This window comes from Hipposideros armiger, unplaced genomic scaffold, assembly GCF_001890085.2.
Source record: "Hipposideros armiger isolate ML-2016 unplaced genomic scaffold, ASM189008v1 scaffold_714, whole genome shotgun sequence".
NCBI lineage: Eukaryota > Metazoa > Chordata > Mammalia > Chiroptera > Hipposideridae > Hipposideros > Hipposideros armiger.
Genome location: NW_017732064.1, coordinates 213,288 through 221,491, shown reverse-complemented (window position 1 = coordinate 221,491; position 8,204 = coordinate 213,288).

Below are 8,204 nucleotides of genomic sequence, written 5' to 3'. Positions count from 1 at the left end.
CCATGTACTTTTGCTTCTATTTAGTATTTCAAAATGTATTTTGTGACATTATTTCATTAGATGCATTTATAATAATAATGTAAAATATTCAAGCTTTGAACTTATTGATGTTCAAAGACACAGCTTCTCAATTTGAAAACCAAAGCTACAGTCTTTCTTTTTTTAAAATTCTTTTTTATTAGTTTTAGGTGCACAAAACAACATAGAGATTAGATATTTACATACCTCACAAAGTGATCATCCCAATAAGTCTATTACCCATCTGACACTGTACATAGTTATTACAATATTATTGACTATGTTCCTTATGCTGAACTTTATATCCCCATGACTATTTTTTAAATTATATTTGACATTCAATATTATTTTATATTAGCTCCAGGTGTAAAGTGTAGTGTTTAGATATTTATATAATTTATAAAGTGATACCTTCAATAAACCTAATACCCACCTTACACTACACATAGTTTTTAGAATATTATTGACTATATTCCCCTTACTGTATTTTACATCCCCATGACTATTTTGTAGCTACCAATTTGTACTTCTTACTCCCATTTTTTTCAATCCTCTTCTTTTATGGACCTAATACTCTAGAGGAGAAAGAAAGGTAAATATAAAAGTAAATAACAGATAAACAGAACAAATGCGAATACTTTTTAATGTATTGAAACAAGTAAAATCTAGTATGTGATAGAGGGGGCCTGGTTAAAGGGAGAGGTATTCAGGACCCCTTGAAAGAGTCAGCCATGCACCAGCCTGGGGCGGCTGCTCCGTGCAGTGAGGCAGTGTGTGCAAAATGCCTTCCCGAAAGGATAATGGTCAATTTCAAGGACAGACTTGCCTGTGTGGCTTGATAATAATTATCAAACAGTAAGTGTTTCCAGGTCAAGTCAGAGAGAGCATATTTTGTAGAGCTTATAAACCATGGCAAGGAGTTTCAATATATAAAATTAAAAGAGCATAGAAATGAACTTAAGTCTATAGGTGACAGCAATGTTTATGAGCTCCGTGAGTGAAGAGGCTACCATAAAGCAAAAATACAAGGAAATAGTTAAAGTTGTAGAGGGAAAACTAGATGAAAGTGACAGCCAGCAAAGGAGAGAATTTTAAGGAGAAAATAGCTTGTCCAGTGTGTCAAATACCATTGAGAAGACAAGAAGCCAAATAAAATAAACACATAAGATTGTTCATTGGCCTTGGAAATGTAAAAACCAGGAGATACTTGAGCCTATTGTATTAGTTTGCAATAACAAAATACCGTAAGCTAGGTGGCTTAAACAATAGATATTTATTTCCTCAGAGGTCTGGAGGCTAAAAATCCAAGGTGTTGGCAGGTTTAGTTTCTCCTAATGCTTCTGTCCTTGGCTTGCAGATGATCACCTTCTTACTGTGTCCTCACATTGCCTTTTCTCTGTGTGCATGCATTCCCAGTGTCTCTCTCTGTGTCATAATCTCCTTTTCCTAAAAAGGACACAAGTCAGACTGGGTTACAGCACACCTTAACACCCTCCTTTTAACTTAATTACCTCTATAATGGCCCTCTTTCTGAATACAGTAACACTCCAAGGTATTAAGGTTTAGATCTTTAACATAGGAATTTCAGAGGAACACAATTTAGTCTATAACATCTATATAATCAATTCTCATTATTCACAGATTCCATAATCATTAATTTACCTACTTGAAAAATTTATTTGTAACCCCAAAGCCAATACTCAGTGTGTTTTCATGGTCATTTGTGTATATGTGCAGAGCAGGAGAAAACTTGACTCTCCTAATGTTTATGCTCTCAGCTGAGTTTCAATAAGGTGGAACTCTGCCTCTTTATTTCAGCTCTCATACTGTACACAAGCGTCCTTTCATTAGTCTATTTAATGCTACTGTTTTCATGTTTTTGGTTTTTGTTTTTGGTGATTTCAGCATTTGAAATGGCTCCTGAGTGAAGTGTTGAAAGTGCTGGTTATTGTTCCTAAGCACACGCAGTGATTGTCTTATAGAGAAAATGTGCATATTAGATATGCTTTATGTTGTCCCATTATGGTGCTGTTGGCCATTATTTTAATGCTAATGAATCAACAATACATTGGGTTGTCGGAAAAGTCATGACACATTTTTGCAATGAAAAATATAGAAAAAAATGTCATGACTTTTCCGACAACCCAATATATTACATTATGTGTCTTTAAAGAGAAATGCACATAAAAGATGATTATGTACTGATCAGCTGACATACTGTTATGGCCAGAGGCTCACAGGAACATAACTCTATGTTTCCCTAGGAGCTATGGTTTACTAATCACTAATTTAGTATTTGCCGTGACTTTATAGAACATAACTATTGTATATACTGAGGAATATGTGCCACTAAAACAGGAGAACTGGACTCTCAGGACTCTGGAAGGAATCACTGATAGAACGAGGTCTTCAAAGACATAAAGCATGACAGGTCTAGAGCACAAGTGGAAGATTAAGACGTGGCCAAGAGTCTGACCACCAGTTATACTGAGACAGAGGGCTGCCACCTTAACAGCTGCAAAAGGGGGCAAGTCTGCAGGCAGGGGTGCACTGGCCATGGACATTTTGTCCTCCTGGACTCCATAAAAGATGTTAAAAATTATATTGGATATAAAGGTGAATATACTAACATCATACATTAAAACATGTTTTTCAACCAAAAAACATCTCTTTTTTTTTTTCCTTCTGGTTTTAAAATAAATTAAAACATTTTACTAGGCTCCTGAAAGTGTGGGGTTCTGGGCACCATGCCGCACAGTTAAGTTGGTCCTATTTGTAGGTACCAAGACAGTTAATTAAGAAAATGCTTACTCCGTGGTTTCAATGTTCTCCGTGAAGTAGTAGGCAATAGCTATTGCAGAAGATGGAGATGAGTTATAAGCAGAAAAAGGAATTCATTTCAGCAGAAATTTAGAAACGCAAGCAGGAGCTTGCCAAGATCCAAGTGAGGTTCTTCAGCCTCCACGATTACTTGATTTTTCTTGAGTAGCGCTTATCAGCCTTGGGTAAGGAATGGAAGTCAGAATGTGAGATTATCCAGGTTTAGATTTTGCAAGAGATATTCTACATAAAAAAAATTAAGATGTCAGATCAATGGGGAGAAGGTGAAAATGTAAGGGACTCTGGGAGCTGGGTTGGCGAGCAGAGAGCAAGGGCGAAATGAGCCTGACAGTTTAGGATAAAACACAGTTGTCTGGGAACTGTATTTAATTTTTCTGTTTTGTGTTTTACAGAAGGTTTTGAAGCAACTGAATAATAGAATCTTGGGAATAAGAAAGTAAATGAGCTGTGAGAAGTTAACCATAGTGAGTGTGAAATTATAAGAAATCAGTGGTGGAGAAATTCCAGATTGTAGTAAAATCCAAAAAGAGTGAGTTATTAAAATGAGTGGTAGTGAAGAGCATTCACATGAAGGACTTCAAATGGTTATAGATTGGAAAGTTGGATAGAAACTGGCCTGAGAAATATAACAGGGCTGGAGAGGACATTCTGTCACTGGGCGTCAAAACAATTGATGCATAAAAGGGGGAAAGACCAAAAAGTAGGGAGATGGCAAGAAAAGGACTCTGTTACGCCAAACAGAAAAAAACCCCACAAAACTATATTGTTTCATTTGTTCTTGTTTTTTTCTTCGTATTTGTTCCAAGTTTACTTGCAAATAACCAAGTAGCAGCACATATAAGCAAGGAAAATGACAGCCCTGTGTCTTCTTCTTGGTCTTGTATTGTTTGGAAAATAGGATAATAAGTAACTTATACTCGAGAAGGTTGCAGGAAATAACATGTTCCCTTGGATTAACCAGGTTTCTGCCAAGACTAGGAAAGAGACAGAGGATGTAATAAAAAGTTAGAGTACAGAGCAATTTTATTGCAATGGGGAGGGTACGCAGGTGAGTCTTGATCTGAAAGTAAGCAAAGAAAGAATGAGTTTGGGGAAGAATAATATGGCAAAGTTAGAGTAATAATATAGAAGAGGTATATTCCTGTAGTTCATATTTTAGTGGTAGTCTAGGATAAAGGCGATGAGAAGTTCAGTGTATTTTAATTCTAACTGAAAACTATGACATGAAGATACTTTTCTGCCTACAAAGACAGAGCTACTACTGGATGGTGTCAAGTCATCAATTTTTGCAACTCTAGGGAGTGTATTTTTCTCAGCAAAGTTTGGGCTTGCTCATTCCTAGGTCAAAATATAACAGGAACAAAACTCACTGGATTTCCAAGGAAACACATGTAGACATCAAGAGCATGCATGTGGACATTAATAGTGTTCTCAAAGTGCTATTATTTTGCACTTTGCTTTGGACAATTTTTGGATTAGTTATTTTTTAATGAGTCAATCTGAGGCCCTCTCTACCACTTAACCTTATTTCTATCAAAATTGATTAAAAGTTCAAAACATCTGATTTTATAAATAAACTTTCAGATGCAAACTCATTTATAAGCAGAGGACATATATTGCCAAGATTTGTGGTATTGTTGGTAAAAGAAAAATAGAAGAAAGAACCATACTATATAATAAACCAGAGAAGTCAATATTGATGTGTGTATTGAGGATTACTCAGTGAATTACATCTTTGTTTCTTTGGCATCAGAAACTCCGAGTGGAATTATCTATTCTTGGATGATTTGTGCATAATTTAATACATGATTTTAAGCATTATGTAGTTACTTTGCTTGGCATGAGGTGCTTCAGGAATCACCCTGGTGAGTATGAATAGTTTATCCTTCCAAAGTTATTATCTCTTGATTTTCTCCACAATAATTTCTTACTTATCAGTAATTATTGCCCTGCACCTAAATATTGAACAATTTTCTCTCTAGAGCCAGTATGAGCCATCTCCAGCATATTGCTGCCCTATTGTCTTTCAGCATTTACAGAAACAATCCTAATAGCTTTATACAGAATTTTGTGTACATTAAAGGATAATCAGATTTAATTCATATGTGATGTTCTAAATTACTGTTGAATCTATAGTAAAGAAAACCATTCTAAAAGAATGAAACATTTGCATTTAAAACCAATATATGTCAGTGCTCTGAAAGGGTTATTGAATGAGCAGTTCACCAAAATATAAGCCTTTCTTCAAGGTAGCAAAATATAAACATGACACAATTAAACTGATATATTTCACACATATGAAAAAGATGTTATTATTTTAACATCTCTACTATATTTTTTTCTTAGCAATTTTAATACTTTATCAGTTGCATACTAGTTTGTTATTATTTAAATATGACTTCTGCTAATTTCAAGTTTCCCCCAATTAAATTACAAGTTTCTTGAGGATAGAATCCAGATATCAGTTCTTATCCCCTGTATTAATCAGGGTTCTCCAGAGAAACAGATCTGATGGAAAATAGGATAGATAGATAGATGATAGATAGATAGATAGATAGATAGATAGATAGATAGATAGATNGAGAGAGAGAGAGAGAGAGAGAGAGAGAGAGAGAGAGAGAGAGAAAAGAGAGAAACAATTATGAGGAATTGGTCCACATGATTATGGAGGCTAAGAAGCCCTATGAGCTGCCCTGTTCAAGCTGAAGACTCAGGAAGGCCAGTAGTGCAATTCAGTCCAAGAGCAAAGGCCTAAGAAGCAGGGGATACAATGGTGTAATTTCCATTATGAGGTCAGGAGAAGATAAGATGAGATGTCTCAGCTCAAGCTGTGAGACAGAAAAAATGGAGATGAATTCCTCCTTCCTCTGCCTTTTGTTCAATTCAGGCCCTCAGCGGATTGGATGATGCCCAGTCACAATGGTGAGGGCAATTTACTGATTCTACTGATTCAAATACTAATATCATCCAAAACATGGATTCATATACATGCCTGGAAATAATTAATCTGGGGACCCTGTCACCGGTCAAGTTGGCACAAAATCAACCAACACAAGTCCACCCCTTGTCAATATAGCACCCAAATATTTCTCCTTCGACCATATTTAATCTCCAGATAATAACAGCAAGGTCATAATTCTTCCTAATATGATATAACTATCCTATCTATGTACAACTGAAAACAGAAGAGGTAAAGTCCTTGAGTGATGTTTACTCTTCTCCATCTCCCATAACTTAAATACTATCATTTAACAATAATTTTATATTGGGGTTGTCCAATTTCCCCTTGGTAATCAGGACCAATCATCCAAGCCAACACAGTATCTTCCTTCTTTGCCTATAGATTCAGAGTCATGAGGAGGCCAACGTGGTCAGTTAGCAGTCTTAACTTTCAGTCCAGTGGAGTTATTGTTGTGTCTCTTATGGAAGCATTCTCCCCTAGAACTAAGATGTCTAGGCCAGCAGATCATAAAATCATGGGAACAGGAAGTGGCATTTTGCTAATGGGTCACTATGGGTGATAATGAATTGTTCACTCCCGTTTCTACTCCTTGATTTCTGAACCTGTGAGTCCTGGCTATCAGAGAAACTGCATCATTCATATATTGGATGCTGAACCAGAGAATATACAGCCTTCTGGAGAACCTCGCCCCAGCCCTGCATGCTATTGGTAACTTTTGGTCCAACTTTCAGCCAACCAAACCAATACATTGTTAGAGCTCTAACTTCCTGAACTGTAACAGGAAATTCAGAATGCCTGCTGAGTGAGCACATGTCAACAAATCCAGCCTGATCCAACTTTACATTTCCTCCACCATAGTTTCACACCCTTTGTATTCATTTCCAAACTGTTCCTGAATTCCTGGCTGTATAAATTTTAAAAATCAACTGTTATTTTAGAACCTAACACAGCTCCTTATGGGTTGTACATTGTACCTTACCTTAGGGGCCTGCTGGGAGTTGAGTCTAGTTATAGGTGTAAAAGGAAAGAGGGATGGTGGAATTATATTTAAAGAAAGTAAGCATTGTCTTGAACAGTTGATTTCTAGTTTCATGCCATTGTGGTCAGAAAATATGCTTGATATAATTTCAATCTTCCTGAATTTATTGAGGCTTCTTTTATGGCCTAACGTGTTCTGGAAAATGTTCCACATGAACTTATGGTGATCTCTTCTTTAGGTATATAAATGATAAACAACAATGCTGTATACCTGAAACTGATATAATGTTGTATATTAGCTATATATTTTAATAAATATCTTTTAAAAAGATATGTCTCTACTTCAGTCATTACTGTTTTGATTCTCCCTTCGTTTTTTTAGTAAGCCAAGCACCACTTAGTGAATATTTAGTTTGCATTCTGTAAGTTCTACAGGAATCACCCCAATTTAAAATATAATGTTCTTCAATGTGAAGAGTTTTCTTCATTTGTTACACCAATAAGTTGACCAGAAAATGAAAAATAAAACAAAAAATTATTGTTTATTACATTCAAATCCCTATTATATCTTTAAAAAAAGTTATTTGCCTGCATTATTTCTAGAAGAGAATGAACATAATTACCATAGAACCAATAAGTTTAACAAAATTATAGACACATTGACTGAAATCTGAATAATTTTTGCTTTTACCCAAATGAAAAATGTTTTGGAATAATAGTGCTATTTCAATTGGAAGTGTGTAAGGCACTCTTCTACATGGCATTTAATCCTCCTTAATATATGCAAATTATTTTTTTAATCAACTAAATCTCTCACCTTTAAAGAAGGCTTTTAAGAATGTTATATAAAAAAAGAAATAGCTTTGTATTATAAGCTGTCTCTTAATTCATTTAGGTGCTTAAGTAAACAAAAGACTTTTGAAAACACAATTTTAACTCAATGCTATTGTGGTGTAGAATGAACTTCCAGCAAACACAGCCACTATGGATTCAAAGGAGAAGACAAGATTTCTACTTGGAAGGCTTTGTATTTTCCAGCCAAGGAAAATGTGTCTAGAGCTCAACTGTATTAAAAGGGAGGTGAGTGGAGTGACTGTGGATGCCTAAGTATAAACTAATATGTTAAAAACCTGTATTGGAATCGTCTCTGAAATGTGTTTTGTCTGACCATTCTAGACTGCTCTACCTGTTTCATTTGCCCTCTTACTATCTGTTCCTTACAGCTAGGTTTCTGTCATCAATTTCCTTTGGAGTCCAAAGAGTTATGTTAAGACCCAAGCTCTGGTAAGTATTATGTGTATGACTGTAGGCATGCTAAATAACTTCATAGAGCATCAGTACATATGTCTATTAAAAATAGAGCTAATCGTCAACTCATAAATTTATGGTAGGAAAAAAATGAAAT